General features: G+C 36.3%; 1 long non-coding RNA gene across 1 annotated transcript in view; it reads right to left on the reverse strand.

Moving 5' to 3' along the window:
- Positions 1-10,715, reverse strand: part of LOC137652541 (uncharacterized) — a 282,636-nt gene extending 271,921 nt beyond the window's left edge. The window contains exons 1-2 of the long non-coding RNA XR_011046359.1: positions 10,552-10,715; positions 8,984-9,115 (exon numbers count right to left, since the gene is read on the reverse strand). This is a non-coding gene — a long non-coding RNA (uncharacterized lncRNA). The remainder of the gene's footprint in view (positions 1-8,983; positions 9,116-10,551) is intronic.
- Positions 10,716-19,467: the final 8,752 nt, after the last annotated feature.

Here is a 19,467-nt window from a genome sequence, read left to right on the forward strand (position 1 = left end):
TTAAGTTTAGAAACTAATTGTTTATGTGACGTCAGGTCACGTGTTGTTATTGTTGTTGTTGTTAGTGAGGGCGATTGATTGTCAGAGGATTAGTGCACTGATTGAATTCATGGTGATTGAACTATATTGGTGTTGGGGCGGTCTCTTGTCTCTATTGGTTTGTATGCATTTAATGTTATTTTTGTTTTTGTGTTGACAAGCTGACATCAGATAAAGGAAATATAAAGAAGGTGAATATAGTAAAAATATTAAATTTATCAGTGGTAGCAGAGAGTGGTTAAAAGTGAACCTAGGTTAGGACATTTTCTGTGTTGGTTATCAGCATTTTTTGGTTAGGTTAGCACTATGGGAGACACTGAGGAGTTGGAAGGAAGGAATGTCCTGGGTTTTGTGGTAAAGAGTCAGAATACTAAAGTTGGGAAGATCAGGCAGATGATAGGTTGGTAGTATGTAGGGATGATAAATATCCAGATATGGAGATCATATTAAGTTTGAAAGGAAAGGCTTTAGAAGTGACTAAAGAGATGAGAAAAACCAAAAGGTACAGATGGTTCAAAGGTGATATTAATGAAATTAGATGAAGTATATCTAAAGGATGCCATAATGGATAACTATGGGAAGATGAATTACTTTAAAATAGAGAGAGAATCTGGTGAAAGACAAGAGGTTTCATAGATATGAGACTGCAGCTTTGAAATGCATTAAGGCTATAGGAAAAGTTTATTTGAGGGAAAGGCTCAAGGTTTTTCATGTTCTGGAGCAGGAAAATCTCACCGAAAATCAAAAGCAGATGGTGTTGGCTGCATGTGGGCAAGATAAACTATTTTATGATTCTGTGTCAAATATATTGAAAAGAATTTGAAGGATTTGAGAACAAGGAAGAGGATGATTGGTGGGGATCTGAAAATAAGAATAAAGGTAGAGAGAGAGAGAGAGAGAGAGAGAGAGAGAGAGAGAGAGAGAGAGAGAGAGAGAGAGAGAGAGAGAGATACAGCAGTAAGGGTAAACTAAATGGATAGGAAGGAGAGGTGGAATAAATCCAATAAATAGAGAAGGGAAAGTAACTGTGTGCTATAAGTAGTTCAGAATGGCATTGAGCTAGAGATTGTCCTCAGAATTATCAGAATAAAGAAAAGCTATATGTACAATATTGCTAGAAAGGGTTGAAATATGTATATGTAGAGAAGATTCCAAGAAAAACAAATTTTTCTATAAGTAAATAAGCACTATAGCAGTAATTAGTTTAGAAAAAGTTGTTTATGTGACGTCAGGTCACGTATTATTGTAGTTGTTAGTGCGGGCGATTGATTGTCAGAGGATCAGTGCACCGATTGAATTCATGGTGATTTAACTATATTGGTGTTGGGGCGGTCTCTTGTCTCTATTGGTTTGTATGCATTTAATGTTACAATTATTTTTGTGTTGACAAGCTGACATCAGATAAAGGAAATATAAAGAAGCTAAATATAGTAAAAATATTAAATTTATCAGTGGTAGCATTGAGCGGTTAAAAGTGAACCTAGGTTAGGACATTTTCTGTGTTGGTTATCAGCATTCTTTGGTTAGGTTAGCACTATGGGAGACACTAAGGAGTTGGAAGGAAGGAATGTCCTGGGTTTTGTGGTAAAGAGTCAGAAAACAAAAGTTGGAAAGATCAGGCAGATGATAGGTTGGTAGTATGTAGGGATGATAAATATCCAGGTGTAGAGATTAGATTAAGTCTGAAAGGAAAGGCTTTAGAAGTGACTAAAGATTGAGAGAAAAACTAAAAGGTACAGATGGTTCAAAGGTAATATGAATGAAATTAGAGGAAGTATATCTAAAGGATGCCATAATGGATAACTATGGGAAGATGAAGAAGTACTTTAAAATAAGAGAGAATCTGGTGAAAAGACGAGAGGTTTCATAGGTATGAGACCGCAGCTTCGGAATGCATTAAGGCTATAAGAAAAGTTTGTTTGAGGGAGCGGCTAAAGGTTTTTCATCTTCTGGAGCAGGCAAATCTCACTGAGAATCAAAAACAGATGGTGTTGGCTGCATGAGGGCAAGATAAACTATTGTATGATTCTGTGTCAAATATATTGAAAAGAATTTGAAGGATTCAGGAACAAGGAAGATGATTCGTAGGGATCTGAAAATAAGAATATGGGTAGAGACAGAGGGGGATACAAGAGTAGGGGTAGAACTAGATGGATAAGGAGAGGTGGAATAAATCCAATAAATAGAGAAGGGAAAGTAACTGTGTGCTATAGGTAGTTCAGAATGGCATTGAGCTAGAGATTGTCCTCAATCATCAGAATAAAGAAAAGCTATACGTACAGTATTAGTAGAAAGGGTTGAAATATGGATATGTAGAGAAGATTCCAAGAAAAAGATTTTTTATAAGTAAAGAAGCACTATAGCGATATTGTAATTAAGTTTACAAACGAACTGTTTACGTGACGTCAGGTCACGTGGTGGTGGTGTTGTCAGTGAGGGCGATTGATTGTCAGAGGATTAGTGCACTGATTGAATTCATGGTGATTTAACTATATTGGTGTTAGGGCGGTCTCTTGTCTCTATTGGTTTGTATGCATTTAATGTTATTTTTGTTTGTGTGTTGGCAATTTGACATCAGATTAAGGAAATTTAAAGAAGCTAAATATAGAAAAAATATTAAATTTATCAGTGGTAGCAGAGAGTGGTTAAAAGTGAACCTAGGTTAGGACATTTTCTGTGTTGGTTATCAGCATTCTTTGGTTAGGTTAGCACTATGGGAGACACTAAGGAGTTGGAAGGAAGGAATGTCCTGGGTTTTGTGGTCAAGTCAGAATACAAAAGTTGGGAAGATCAGGTAGATGATAGGTTGGTAGTAGGGATGATAAATATCCAGGTGTAGAGATTAGATTAAGTCTGAAAGGAAAGGCTTTAGAAGTGACAAAAGATTGAGAGAAAAACTAAAAGGTACAGATGGTTCAAAGGTAATATTAATGAAATTAGATGAAGTATATCTAAAGGATGCCATAATGGATAACTATGGGAAGATGAATGAGTACTTCAAAATAAAGAGAGAATCTGGTGAAAAGATGCAAGACTTCATAAATAGGTGGGAGACCGCAGCTTCGGAATGCATTAAGGCTATAGGAAAAGTTTGTTTGAGGGAGAGGCTAAAGGTTTTTCATCTCCTGGAGCAGGAAAATCTCACCTTAAATCAAAAGCAGATGATGTTGGCTGCATGTGGGCAAGATAAACTATTTTATGATTCTGTCTCAAATATATTGAAAAGAATTTGAAGGATTTGGGAACAAGGAAGATGATTCGTAGGGATCTGAAAATATGAATATGGGTAGAGACAGAGGGGGATACAAGAGTAGGGGTAGAACTAGATGGATAAGGAGAGTTGGAATAAATCCTATAAATAGAGAAGGGAAAGTAACTGTGTGCTATATGCAGTTCAGAATGGCATTGAGCTAGAGATTGTCCTCAGAATTATCAAAATAAAGAAAAGCTATATGTACAGTATTAGTAGAAAGGGTTGAAATATGGATATGTAGAGAAGATTCCAAGAAAAGATTTTTTATAAGTAAATAAGCACTATAGCAGTAATTAGTATAGAAAAAGAGTTGTTTATGTGACGTCAGGTCACGTGTTGTTGTTGTTGTTAGTGCAGGCGATTGATTGTCAGTGGATTAGTGCACTGATTGAATTCATGGTGATTGAACTATATTGGTGTTGGGGCATTCTCTTGTCTCTATTGGTTTGTATGCATTTAATGTTACAATTTTTTTCGTGTTGACAATCTGACATCAGATTAAGGAAGTTTAAAGAAGGTGAATATAGTAAAAATATTAAATTTATCAGTGGTAGCAGAGCATGGCTACAAGTGAACCCCCGTTAGGACATTTTCTGTGTTGGTTATCAGCATTCTTTGGTTAGGTTAGCACTATGGGAGACTAAGGAGAAAGAATGGAGTTGGAAGGAATGTCTTAGGTTTTGTGGTAAAGTCAGAATACAAAAGTTGGGAAGATCAGGTAGATGATAGGTTGGTGGTATGTAGGGATGATAAATATCCAGAAATAGAGATATTAAGTTTGAAAGGAAAGGCTTTAGCAGTGACAAAAGATTGAGAAAAACACTAAAAGGTACAGATGGTTCAAAGGTAATATTAATGAAATTAGATGAAGTATATCTAAAGGATGCCATAATGGATAACTAAGGGAAGATAAAGAAGTACTCTAAAATAGAGAGAATCTGGTGAAAAGACGAGAGGTTTCATAGATATGAGACTGCAGCTTTGAAATGCATTAAGGCTATAGGAAAAGTTTATTTGAGGGAAAGGCTCAAGGTTTTTCATGTTCTGAAGCAGGCAAATCTCACCGAGAATCAAAAACAGATTGTGTTGGCTGCATGTGGGCAAGATAAACTATTGTATGATTCTGTGTCAAATATATTGAAAAGAATTTGAAGGATTTGGGAACAAGGAAGAGGATGATTGGTGGGGATCTGAAAATAAGAATAAAGGTAGAGAGAGAGAGAGAAGGATACAGCAGTAGGGGTATGAACTAAATGGATAGGAAGGAAAGGTGGAATATATCCAATAAATAGAGAAGGGAAAGTAACTGTGTGCTATAGGTAGATCAGAATGGTATTGAGCTAGAGATTGTCCTCAGAATTATCAGAAAAAAGAAAAGCTATGTGCACAGTATTAGTAGAAAGGGTTGAAATATGGATATGGAGAGAAGATTGCAGAAACAGATTTTTTTTATTAGTAAATAAGCTCTATAGCAATAATTAGTTTAGAAAAAGAGTTGTTTATGTGACGTCACGTTACGTGTTGTTGTTGTTAGTGAGGGCGATTGATTGTCAGAGGATTAGTGCACTGATTGAATTCATGGTGATTGCACTATATTGGTGTTAGGGCGGTCTCTTGTCTCTATTGGTTTGTATGCATTTAATGTTACAATTTTTTTCGTGTTGACAATTTTACATCAGATTAAGGAAGTTTAAAGAAGCTAAATATAGTAAAAATATTAAATTTATCAGTGGTAGCAGAGAGTGGTTAAAAGTGAACCTAGGTTAGGACATTTTCTGTGTTGGTTATCAGCATTCTTTGGTTAGGTTAGCACTATGGGAGACACTAAGGAGTTGGAAGGAAGGAATGTCCTGGGTTTTGTGGTAAAGAGTCAGGATACTAAAGTTGGGAAGATCAGGTAGATGATAGGTTGGTAGTATGTAGGGATGATAAATATCCAGGTGTAGAGATTAGATTAAGTCTGAAAGGAAAGGCTTTAGAAGTGACAAAAGATTGAGAGAAAAACTAAAAGGTACAAATGGTTCAAAGGTAATATTAATGAAATTAGATGAAGTATATCTAAAGGATGCCATAATGGATAACTATGGGAAGATGAAGAAGTACTTTAAAATAGAGAGAGAATCTGGTGAAAAGACAAGAGGTTTCATAGATATGAGACTGCAGCTTTGGAATGCATTAAGGCTATAGGAAAAGTTTGAGGGAAAGGCTCAAGGTTTTTCATGTTCTGGAGCAGGAAAATCTCACCAAAAATCAAAAGCAGATGGTGTTGACTGCATGTGGGCAAGGGAAACTTTTGTATGATTCCGAGTCAAAGATTTTGAAAAGAATATTTGAAGGATTCAGGAACAAGGAAGAGGATGATTTGTAGGGATCTGAAAAGAATATGGGTAGAGACAGAGAGGGATACAAGAGTAGGGGGTAAAACTAGGTAGATACCAGGGAGAGGTGGAAGAAATCCAATAAATAGAGAAGGGAAAGTAACATTGTGTGCTTTAAGTAGTTCAGAATGGCATTGAGCTAGAGATTGTCCTCAGAATTATCAGAATAAAGAAAAGCTATATGTACAGTATTGCTAGAAAGGGTTGAAATATGGATATGTAGAGAAGATTGCAAAAACAGATTTTTTTTTATTAGTAAATAAGCTCTATAGCAATAATTAGTTTAGAAAAATTGTTTATGTGATGTCAGGTCACGTGTTGTTATTATTGTTGTTGTTGTTAGTGAAGGCGATTGATTGTCAGAGGATTAGTGCACTGATTGAATTCATGGCGATTGAACTATATTGGTGTTGGGGCATTCTCTTGTCTCTATTGGTTTGTATGTATTTTATGTTACAATTTTTTTCGTGTTGACAAGCGGACATCAGATAAAGGAAATATAAAGAAGGTGAATATAGTAGAAATATTAAATTTATCAGTGCTAGCACAGTGTGGTTAAAAGTGAACCTAGGTTAGGACATTTTCTGTGTTGGTTATCAGCATTCTTTAGTTAGGTTAGCACTATGGGAGACACTGAGGAGTTGGAAGGAAGGAATGTCCTGGGTTTTGTGGTAAAGAGTCAGAATACTAAAGTTGGAAAGATCAGGTAGATGATAGGTTGGTAGTATGTAGGGATGATAAATATCCAGTAATAGAGATATTAAGTTTGAAAGGAAAGGCTTTAGAAGTGACAAAAGATTGAGAGAAAAACTAAAAGGTACAGATGGTTCAAAGGTAATATTAATGAAATTAGATGAAGTATATCTAAAGGATGCCATAATGGATAACTATGGGAACATGAAGAAGTACTTTAAAATAGAGAGAGAGAATCTGGTGAAAAGACGAGAGGTTTCATAGATATGAGACTGCAGCTTTGGAATGCATTAAGGCTATAAGAAAAGTTTATTTGAGGGAAAGGCTCAAGGTTTTTCATCTCCTGGAGCAGGCAAATCTCACCTTAAATCAAAAGCTGATGGTGTTGACTGCATGTGGGCAAGGGAAACTAGGCTATTGTATGATTCCGAGTCAAAGATTTTGAAAAGAATATTTGAAGGATTCAGGAACAAGGAAGAGGATGATTTGTAGGGATCTGAAAAGAATATGGGTAGAGACAGAGAGGGATACAAGAGTAGGGGGTAGAACTAGGTAGATACCAGGGAGAGGTGGAAGAAATCCAATAAATAAAGAAGGGAAAGTAACATTGTGTGCTATAAGTAGTTCAGAGTGGCATTGGGCTAGATATTGTCCTCAAAATCATCAGAATAAAGTAAAGCTATATGAAAAAAAAGTTCGATGAAAATAAGACCAGTAATGTGGAAAATAATCATAGGTTTAAACAAGTTAGAGAGAGAATGTAGAGGAGAAAATTTATGTAGGAGAAATTCAAGAAACAGATATGAACTCTTGGGGGAGAAGTTGATGCTATTTTAGATACAGGATGTAAATCAACTGTGTGTGGTGAATTATGACTAGCTAGGGTTGTAGTTGGTTTAAGCCTAGGAGAGTTGAAAAGAATGAAGGACATCAAAGAGGAATCAAACAAGGTCCTCAAGTTTGGTGAATCCTCATATAAATCTAAAGGTGTAATGGAAATTCCAGTTTTGTTAAAAGCAAAGAAATTTTATTTGAAGACAGAAATTTTGCAAGGTGACATACCATGGTTAATACGGAAGAAAACTGAGTAGGATGGGTATGAGGATAGATATGAACTTAACTCTTGTAGAAATAGAAGCATTAGGTGAAATAAGAATTAATATGAGAGAGGATGAACCGAGTCATTTAAGACTACCAATTCTGAAGAGAGTAAAGGAGATAATTAATGTTTTTGGGATGGGACTAAGTAACAAAGAAATTTAAAGGGGCAATGATGAAGTTACTCCTTCAGTTTGGACAAGGAAGGAGAGAAGATATGGAGGTTAAAAGGCCAAGTGGAGTGATGGTTTGGGTGGAGGAGAAAAGGAACAAGTTAGGAGGCTAATAACAGATTTAATTGCAACTTGTAAAATATGTAGCAAGTATAAAAAGAATCCAGGGAAACCTGTCATTGGATTTTCTTGGAATAGAATATTTAATGAGGTTGGCTTCAGATATAGGAGAGAATGAAGAAAGGAAGCTTTTAGTTATTGTTAATATGGCCACCAGATGATGTCAGGCATACTGGATGAATGACAAAGGGCCAGAAACTATCATAAGAACCTGTATTGATGGGTGGTTCGCATTTTTTGGAGCACCGTGTAAAATACTTTCTGATAATGGAGTTGTTCCAAAATCAAAAAAATTAGAACAATGACAAACGTGTTATATAAAATTGTTGGCTACAGAAGCAGAATCACCATGGGGCAATGGATAGTGCGAGAAAACAGTTGGAATCTTCAAAGGAAGTCCAAGGAAAATGAGAAAAGAGGAGGATGCAAGTTAGCCAATAGCTTTGAGATGTGTAGTATATGCAAGAAACTTTAGTAAATAATGGAAGATTTTCACCTAAGCAGCTACCTTTTGGTAGAAATCCTGCATTACCAAATTTAGTAGGGGAAGGCTTCAAATCCAGCTAGTAGAGAGGTAAGTACGGAAGAAGGGGTAGTAAGGGATACTTGAATCCAGTGCACAAGGCTAGAGGGGCTTTCATTAAAAAAGGCGTCTTGCAGCAAACTAAGAATTGCTTCAAATTAAAACGTAACGTTCTCTTTGAGGAGGCAGTAATTGGAGATGAGGTGTTTACAAGAGAGAATCAAAAGGAATGGAATAGGCCTGCTGAGGTAGTAGGAGTGTCTGGTAAGAGTCATGGCAAAACATGGTAGTTCACCGAGATAGCTAGGATACACATTACAAGACTTCAAGGTAAAGTAACAGAAAAAGAAATGTCAAAGGTTAAAGGAAATGGGAACAGCAGCATGGATGATAAAGGTGTACCCAAGAATAAAGAAATAAAGGTACAGGGGACAGAAGTGATTATTGGACAAAAGAGGGAAGAGAATAGAGAGAGAGAGAGGTAGTAAGATGAAAAAGATGTGGGTAAGGAAAACTAGAAAGAATTATCTTAGTCGAGAAAAGGGAACTGGGTCACAGCAGTAAATAAAGACACTAGTCAGATGGAAGAATGGACTATTAAGTTTGGCTGGTAAAAGATCTAGTAAATACTGGGGAGATGCGTACAATGTACATATCACGAAGAGGATAATTTTAGCCTAAAAATATGCTGTTTTCTTGCCCTTACCTTCCTGCCAGTTGATGATGTCGGCGGATACAGGCAGTCAAAATCCTATGTAGATAGAATGTTCAGCATCAACGTACAGACGAGGGACACTTGTTTATACTACAGTTTAATAGCCTTCAGCAGCACTGCACCCTGAAACACAAAGTTAACGTTAGTCACACCATTATTAGGAAGCTTATTGATGTGTTTGAATGTGAGGAAAGGTTTGCCCGTGTTAAATTACATGAAGTTAGCCAAGGAGAAAAGGCAAGCCAAAAGGGGTTTCAATAAGATTTCAACTTATGAAATATGACAAATTTGGAGGTAATTTGTATTTTTCTAGCAATAAAAACCTGGAGCTCTTTACCGAGGAGTATTATTTCGGCGAAGATGAAACCAGCCGATAAATTTTTTGTCAGGGTGTAACTACCCACCGCTGGCTTTCTGGCAGATTATCGCTTCAGTGATAGTGTCTCCAGCCATTTCTTTGTCCTTTATCCAGACAAACAGCAGTCTCTCCATCTCATCATGGAGGTGGCTCCACTTGCTGGAGAAAACAGTTACGCCCTTAGAAAGTGTTGCTGCTTTGATAGCTTCCTTCTGCTTAAGGATCGTTCCCATCGTAGATGGATTTCAGTCATATTCCTTCGCGAGCACACTTAACCGCATGCCAGCCTCGTATTTCTTTATTATTTCCATCTTCATCTCCATGCAAAGCATCATACTCTTCTTTCCCTAAACATCAGCACCTTTCTTAGGACCCATGGCTAATGATGTATCGTAGGATCACACACACGATAGCAGTAGGTACTACAGTAAAATGGTTACGCAAGCGAAATCACAAACACCAAGTCATTGCGTACAATACCGTTGCCGAAACGTGAAGACGTAGGAACGCCCATACGTAGATGCACGATGGGATACAGTACAGTAGATGCCGACCAATAGAAGAGCATGATCTCATGGTAGTAACTGGCATCCAAGTAGGGAAATCATCAATATAAATATTTGTTCCTTCCAGACTGCAAATGACCCTATTCATTATTAATCTCTGAAAAGTGCATGCACCATTCTTCATGCCAAAGGGCATAACCTTACATTCGTAAAGTCCGAAAGGAGTAACAAATGCAGGTATCTCACGAGCACAATCGGACAATGGAACCTGCCAGTACCCTTTCAACAGATCCAATTTAGTAATAAACTTGGCAGATCCGATCCGATCCAGACAGTCATCAATACGAGGTAATGGAAAAGAATAACCTTTGTTGTGGGTATTAACCTTTCGATAATCCACACACATGCGGAACTTGCCATCTGCCTTCCACATCAGTACTATAGGAGAGCTCCGGGGATTCACTAATGGCTGAATAAGGTCGTGCTTCAACATGTAGTTGATCTCCTTACTGACCTAATTCAATTTTACAGCGTTCAGACGGTAAGGACTCTTATAGGGGAAGCACCCCCCACGTCAACATCATGGCTTAAAACCAGGGTTCTACCTGGGGCATCCTGAAAAAGTTCTGAAAAAGAATGGATTTAACTAAGCACTTCCTTTCTTTGATTGTTTAAATGACTCTTTTTGCCCTTACCTTCCTGCCAGTTGATGATGTCGGTGGATACAGGCAGTCAAAATCCTATGTAGATAGAATGTTCGGCATCAACGTACAGACGAGGGACACTTGTTTATACTACAGTTTAATAGCCTTCAGCAGCACTGAACCCTGAAACACAAAGTTAACGATAGTCACACCATTATTTGGAAGCTTATTCATGTGTTTGAATGTGAGGAAAGGTTTGCCCGTGTTAAATTACATAAAGTTAGCCAAGGAGAAAAGGCAAGCCAAAAGGGGTTTCAATAAGATTTCAACTTATGAAATATGACAAATTTGGAGGTAATTTGTATTTTTCTAGCAATAAAAACCTGGAGCTCTTTACTGAGGAGTATTATTTCGGCAAAGCTGAAACCAGCCGATAAATTTTTTGTCAGGGTGTAACTACCCACCGCTGGCTTTTTGGCAGATTATCGCTTCAGTGATAGTGTCTCCAGCCATTTCTTTGTCCTTTATCCAGACAAACAGCAGTCTCTCCATCTCATCATGGAGGTGGCTCCACTTGCTGGAGAAAACAGTTATGCCCTTAGGAAGTGTTGCTGCTTTGATAGCTTCCTTCTGCTTAAGGATCGTTCCCATCGTAGATGGATTTCAGTCATATTCCTTCGCGAGCACACTTAACCGCATGCCAGCCTCGTATTTCTTTATTATTTCCATCTTCATCTCCATGCAAAGCATCATACTCTTCTTTCCCTAAACATCAGCAACTTTCTTAGGACCCATGGCTAATGATTGTTATGTATTATTGTAACAATGTACTATGTTATTTCAAGTGTTTCAGGTATTGCGCAACATTGCATCATATTGCATGAATAAGACATGTTATGCTTTGATCATAAGAGTAATGATTTGTTTTGGTATTAGGATTCAAACATTTGTTGGTTACCTCAGATAAGATGTGATTCTTTATGATTTATGCTGGAGTAGGATTTAAGTCTTTTCAGAGCGATGCTCTTTTGTTTAGCAATGTTTTGGTTTGTGAGATTTGTGTAAGACGCTCCATATACACTTGAGAGTCAGCTGTCACAAAGTGAAGTTCATAATGTAGTCTTTTATACATTAAAGACGTATTTTATTAATACCAACGTATTATTATCCATCAAGCATACAGCGACGAAGATGAGATCAGCTGAGAAATAATTACTAATGATTATACATCTCTGTTCCAGGTAATTATTATGGTTAATAGAACTTCCTACCTAATCATACAAACATCATATTTTGGCGACGAGGATGGGATCAGCTGAGAAATAATTACTAATGATTATACATCTCTGTTCCAGGTAATTATTATGGTTAATAGAACTTCCTACCTAATCATACAAACATCATATTTTGGCGACCGACGTTTGAGGACGACGGACAAGCAGGGAGAAGCATTGGAGCATATGTACAAAGACGGCCAGCACAAGAGAAGTTCCGTTCTTGCATTGGAAATCAAGAGTAAAATCGCCCAATGAAGATTTTACCAGCAGCAGAATAGGAATTTCATCAAATACACAAAAAGGGTGAAATTTTAAGTTGGGTAGGTAGGAAGTATACTTGTGACTGCAACTTAACCTACCACAAGGTAAGCAAACAAAATGCCTTTCAACATCGAAGCACCTCAAGCTTTTAGCGTCACTGCTGAGCCTAATTCTGTTGCAACACGATGGCAACAGTGGTGTGAGGAATTTAAGATTTATTTAGAAGCATTAGGGAACATGAAGGATGCACAAAAGAAGGCATTATTACTTCATACAGCAGGTAGGGAAGTTCGGGAAGTGTTTAAGACTTTGCAGCCTACAGATGACACAAGTGAAGCTGCAATTAAGGCTCTTACCACATATTTTGTTCCTCAAGTCAATAAATTTTTTGAAAGATACCAGTTTTCAGCGCAAGCTTATCAGAAAGAAAATGAAAGTTTAGATGCATTTGTGACTAGACTAAAGAATTTAGCTGTTTCATGTGAATTTCTAGAGTTAGAGAATGTTATCATAGATCAAGTAATTGCACATTGCACATCAGAAGAGCTAAGAAAGAAATTATTGCAAGATAAAGATTTAACATTAGAAAAGGTATTGATAACAGGCAGAGCTTTAGAAACATCAAATAGGCAAAGTCACATAATAGGTAGTTCTACAAGCAATAGAATGGAAAATTCTAAAATTAATACAGTAGGTTCTAAGTGGAAAACCAATGAGAATCAGAGAAGAAATATGTCAAAGCCTAGTCATAGAAAAGTGCCTAACACTAATGTTCATAAATATCAGAATCAGGGTTATACACAGAAACAACAGGAAAAACCCAAGTGTTTTAGGTGTGGTAAAACTGATCATCTTGCATACGAAGCAAAGAAATGCCCTGCTACTGGACAGACATGCCAGAATTGCAGAAAGCTAGGTCATTTTGCAACTGCTTGTAGATTTCCTAAACAGTACGCAAAGAAAATAAATGCTACAGTTGATACTATGGGTCAAGAGAATAATGAGGAAAATGTTCATGATAATCAGGTTAGTTCAGAAACTGATTTTGCGTTTCACATAAATTCAGTCAATAAAGGTGCAAAGAAACATATCATGGTAGAAGTAATCATAAATGGTAAACCAATTTTGATGCAAGTTGACACAGCAGCCGATGTATCAATTATGTCTGAGAAAATGGCTAAAGGCATTCCTAATTTGTTATTAGAAGGTACAAATAGAGTTTTGAAAAGTTATAATGGTTTTGATATTCAGGTAATAGGTGTTTCGAACGTAGAAGTACAGTACAAAGAACAGAAATTAGAATGCCATTAACAGTAGTAAAAGGTAATGGACAAACTTTGCTAGGTTTAGATTGGCTACAGTATTTGAAGTTAGATTGGCCTAGTATTTTGAAGGTTGCAGGTAGACAAGATGAAAACAAAAATGAAATGTCTATGAATGATATCCTATCAGAGTTTCAAGACGTATTTGAAGATAAAATAGGTACAGTAAAGAACGCAAAGGCAATTTTAGTTTTGAAACCTGACAGTTCTCCTAGATTTTTTGCTCCGAGACCAGTACCATATGCATTGAAAAGTGCAGTTGAAACAGAAATCAAGAGATTAGAAAGTGAAGGTTCTTGGGAAAAGGTCACATATTCAGATTGGGCTACACCATTAGTTCCTATTGTGAAGGAAAGTGGACAGGTTAGGTTGTGTGGAGATTACAAAGTAACGTTAAATCCACAACTGCAAGTAGCTCAACATCCCTTACCAAATCCGAAAGACATGTTTGCAACTATGTCAGGATGCAGTGTTTTTTCTAAATTAGATTTAAGACAAGCATTTCAACAGCTTCCCATGGATGAAACTTCACAAGAATTATGTACAGTAAATACATCCTTAGGTTTGTTTAGGCCAAAGAGATTACCTTATGGAGTTGCAAGTAGTCCAGCTATATGGCAACAAACTATGGATAAGATTTTTTCAGGAATGCAAGGAGTATTCATTTTTATAGATGATATTTTAATTGCGGGTAAAGACACAAGAGAACATAGAGAGAGATTGCGAACAGTTCTGAAGAAGTTGAAGGAACATAATATTAGAGTAAATAAGAACAAATGTATTTTAGAAGTTGATTCAGTGGAATACTTAGGTTTTGTAATAAATGGCAAGGGTATTCACAAAACTAAAGAGAAGATTAAAGCTGTACAATCAACAAAAGTGCCAGAAAATGTTAAGGAATTACAATCATTTCTAGGTTTAGTAACATTTTATGGGAATTTCATTCAGAATTTGTCTACAATTGCACATCCATTGTATAATCTGTTGAATAAGGGTGTAGAATGGAAGTGGACAAAAGAGTGTCAGGAATCTTTTGAAAGAATCAAGCAGGAAATAACATCACCTACATTCTTAGTACATTATCGAATGGATTTACCAGTTAAATTAGTTTGTGATGCATCAAACATAGGTCTAGGTGCAGTATTATCTCATGTAATGCCAGATGGAACAGAAAAACCAATTGCATTCACTTCTAGAGTATTGAACAAGGCAGAAAGGAATTACTCTCAAATAGAAAAGGAAGGTTTAGCATTAGTTTATGGAGTTAAAAAATTCCATATGTATCTTTATGGTAGGAAAAAGTTCACACTTGTTACAGATCATAAACCTTTATTAGCAATATTGGGTCCAAAAGCAAGTTTACCTACGTTGGTAGCTGCAAGACTACAACGTTGGGCAGTTACGTTAGCAGCGTACCACTATGATATAGAATACCGTCCAACATCAAATATGGGTAATGCAGATGCTTTATCCAGATTACCCGTAGACAAAGCTCCAGAAGAGTATGATGACAGTGTTTTATTAATTTCAGTATGTAATGTACCAATAACTGCAAAAGATGTAGCACACAGTACCAAGCAAGACCCAGTACTTAGTAAGGTTTTGGAGAGTTTAATGACAGGTAGGGACTTATGTGGAAAGGAGGAAAATTGTAAACCGTATAAGGATATATGGTATGAACTGAGTGTGACACAAGGAATAGTGATGAGAGGTTCCAGGGTAGTTATTCCTAATTCACTGAGAAATAAGGTTTTGTCTGAAATACATGCTGATCACCAAGGTATTGTAAGATCAAAGTCAATTGCGAGAACTTTTGTATGGTGGCCAGGTGTAGATAAAGATGTGGAATGTTATATAAAGAATTGTATGAATTGTGTTATGCAACAAAACAATCCTCAATTTGCTAGAATGCACCCGTGGGAGTTGCCCAGGTATCCATGGCAAAGAGTGCATATAGATTTTGCAGGTCCTTTTTTGAATTATTTGTTTTTGATAGTAGTAGATGCTTACAGTAAGTGGCCAGAAATTATCCCAATGAAGACGACAACGTCTTACGCCACAATAAAAGAGTTAATGCAAATTTTTTCAACGCATGGTATTCCAGAAAGAATTGTTACAGATAATGGTCCACAATTTACTTCACAAGAGTTTAAAGAATTTTGTAATGTCAATGGTATTAAGCATACATTTTCAGCTACATATCATCCATCTACTAATGGAGAGGCTGAAAGATTTGTCCAAACATTTAAGCACAATATGAAGTGTAGAAGAGCAAATTCAAGTAATATATTTTTGCATGTGTCAAAATTTTTATTGTCTTATAGAACAACGCCGCACAGCACAACAGGCGTGGCACCCTCAAATTTGTTGATGGGAAGGAGGATAAGGTGTAAGTTAGATTTGTTGTATCCAAGTTTGCAAAGTGATTTAGAAGATAAAGGGTATAAACAAATAGCAAAGCTTCCTAATGTAAGACATTTTTTACCTTTGTCTGATGTCATGGTAAGATCGTACAACACTCCAGAGAAGTGGGTACCAGGAGAGATTGTAAGAGAGATAGGAAATTTACATTATGATGTTCGTGTTGGTGATAATGTTGTAAAACGTCATGTTGATCAATTACAGCCGTTAAACAGAAAGACAGTAGAGCATGTGAATGTTAGAGATGAGAAACTTAAAGAAGTAGTTAGATCAAATGAGTCAAGTATTAACCAAGATGGTCCAACATCCAATGTAGATTCAGAACCAATTCATGTACCAGTACAAGATGAGGTTAAAGTGCTTCCTAATAGGATTAAGAGAGGAAAGCCCCCTGAGAGATTAGATTTATGAATATTTTTACAATGTCAAGTTAAGGGGGAGGAGACTGTTATGTATTATTGTAACAATGTACTATGTTATTTCAAGTGTTTCAGGTATTGCGCAACATTGCATCATATTGCATGAATAAGACATGTTATGCTTTGATCATAAGAGTAATGATTTGTTTTGGTATTAGGATTCAAACATTTGTTGGTTACCTCAGATAAGATGTGATTCTTTATGATTTATGCTGGAGTAGGATTTAAGTCTTTTCAGAGCGATGCTCTTTTGTTTAGCAATGTTTTGGTTTGTGAGATTTGTGTAAGACGCTCCATATACACTTGAGAGTCAGCTGTCACAAAGTGAAGTTCATAATGTAGTCTTTTATACATTAAAGACGTATTTTATTAATACCAACGTATTATTATCCATCAAGCATACAGCGACGAAGATGAGATCAGCTGAGAAATAATTACTAATGATTATACATCTCTGTTCCAGGTAATTATTATGGTTAATAGAACTTCCTACCTAATCATACAAACATCATATTTTGGCGACGAGGATGGGATCAGCTGAGAAATAATTACTAATGATTATACATCTCTGTTCCAGGTAATTATTATGGTTAATAGAACTTCCTACCTAATCATACAAACATCATATTTTGGCGACCGACGTTTGAGGACGACGGACAAGCAGGGAGAAGCATTGGAGCATATGTACAAAGACGGCCAGCACAAGAGAAGTTCCGTTCTTGCATTGGAAATCAAGAGTAAAATCGCCCAATGAAGATTTTACCAGCAGCAGAATAGGAATTTCATCAAATACACAAAAAGGGTGAAATTTTAAGTTGGGTAGGTAGGAAGTATACTTGTGACTGCAACTTAACCTACCACAAGGTAAGCAAACAAAATGCCTTTCAACATCGAAGCACCTCAAGCTTTTAGCGTCACTGCTGAGCCTAATTCTGTTGCAACACGATGGCAACAGTGGTGTGAGGAATTTAAGATTTATTTAGAAGCATTAGGGAACATGAAGGATGCACAAAAGAAGGCATTATTACTTCATACAGCAGGTAGGGAAGTTCGGGAAGTGTTTAAGACTTTGCAGCCTACAGATGACACAAGTGAAGCTGCAATTAAGGCTCTTACCACATATTTTGTTCCTCAAGTCAATAAATTTTTTGAAAGATACCAGTTTTCAGCGCAAGCTTATCAGAAAGAAAATGAAAGTTTAGATGCATTTGTGACTAGACTAAAGAATTTAGCTGTTTCATGTGAATTTCTAGAGTTAGAGAATGTTATCATAGATCAAGTAATTGCACATTGCACATCAGAAGAACTAAGAAAGAAATTATTGCAAGATAAAGATTTAACATTAGAAAAGGTATTGATAACAGGCAGAGCTTTAGAAACATCAAATAGGCAAAGTCACATAATAGGTAGTTCTACAAGCAATAGAATGGAAAATTCTAAAATTAATACAGTAGGTTCTAAGTGGAAAACCAATGAGAATCAGAGAAGAAATATGTCAAAGCCTAGTCATAGAAAAGTGCCTAACACTAATGTTCATAAATATCAGAATCAGGGTTATACACAGAAACAACAGGAAAAACCCAAGTGTTTTAGGTGTGGTAAAACTGATCATCTTGCATACGAAGCAAAGAAATGCCCTGCTACTGGACAGACATGCCAGAATTGCAGAAAGCTAGGTCATTTTGCAACTGCTTGTAGATTTCCTAAACAGTACGCAAAGAAAATAAATGCTACAGTTGATACTATGGGTCAAGAGAATAATGAGGAAAATGTTCATGATAATCAGGTTAGTTCAGAAACTGATTTTGCGTTTCACATAAATTCAGTCAATAAAGGTGCAAAGAAACATATCATGGTAGAAGTAATCATAAATGGTAAACCAATTTTGATGCAAGTTGACACAGCAGCCGATGTATCAATTATGTCTGAGAAAATGGCTAAAGGCATTCCTAATTTGTTATTAGAAGGTACAAATAGAGTTTTGAAAAGTTATAATGGTTTTGATATTCAGGTAATAGGTGTTTCGAACGTAGAAGTACAGTACAAAGAACAGAAATTAGAATGCCATTAACAGTAGTAAAAGGTAATGGACAAACTTTGCTAGGTTTAGATTGGCTACAGTATTTGAAGTTAGATTGGCCTAGTATTTTGAAGGTTGCAGGTAGACAAGATGAAAACAAAAATGAAATGTCTATGAATGATATCCTATCAGAGTTTCAAGACGTATTTGAAGATAAAATAGGTACAGTAAAGAACGCAAAGGCAATTTTAGTTTTGAAACCTGACAGTTCTCCTAGATTTTTTGCTCCGAGACCAGTACCATATGCATTGAAAAGTGCAGTTGAAACAGAAATCAAGAGATTAGAAAGTGAAGGTTCTTGGGAAAAGGTCACATATTCAGATTGGGCTACACCATTAGTTCCTATTGTGAAGGAAAGTGGACAGGTTAGGTTGTGTGGAGATTACAAAGTAACGTTAAATCCACAACTGCAAGTAGCTCAACATCCCTTACCAAATCCGAAAGACATGTTTGCAACTATGTCAGGATGCAGTGTTTTTTCTAAATTAGATTTAAGACAAGCATTTCAACAGCTTCCCATGGATGAAACTTCACAAGAATTATGTACAGTAAATACATCCTTAGGTTTGTTTAGGCCAAAGAGATTACCTTATGGAGTTGCAAGTAGTCCAGCTATATGGCAACAAACTATGGATAAGATTTTTTCAGGAATGCAAGGAGTATTCATTTTTATAGATGATATTTTAATTGCGGGTAAAGACACAAGAGAACATAGAGAGAGATTGCGAACAGTTCTGAAGAAGTTGAAGGAACATAATATTAGAGTAAATAAGAACAAATGTATTTTAGAAGTTGATTCAGTGGAATACTTAGGTTTTGTAATAAATGGCAAGGGTATTCACAAAACTAAAGAGAAGATTAAAGCTGTACAATCAACAAAAGTGCCAGAAAATGTTAAGGAATTACAATCATTTCTAGGTTTAGTAACATTTTATGGGAATTTCATTCAGAATTTGTCTACAATTGCACATCCATTGTATAATCTGTTGAATAAGGGTGTAGAATGGAAGTGGACAAAAGAGTGTCAGGAATCTTTTGAAAGAATCAAGCAGGAAATAACATCACCTACATTCTTAGTACATTATCGAATGGATTTACCAGTTAAATTAGTTTGTGATGCATCAAACATAGGTCTAGGTGCAGTATTATCTCATGTAATGCCAGATGGAACAGAAAAACCAATTGCA

Source organism: Palaemon carinicauda, chromosome 13 (genome assembly GCF_036898095.1).
Source record: "Palaemon carinicauda isolate YSFRI2023 chromosome 13, ASM3689809v2, whole genome shotgun sequence".
NCBI classification, from domain to species: domain Eukaryota; kingdom Metazoa; phylum Arthropoda; class Malacostraca; order Decapoda; family Palaemonidae; genus Palaemon; species Palaemon carinicauda.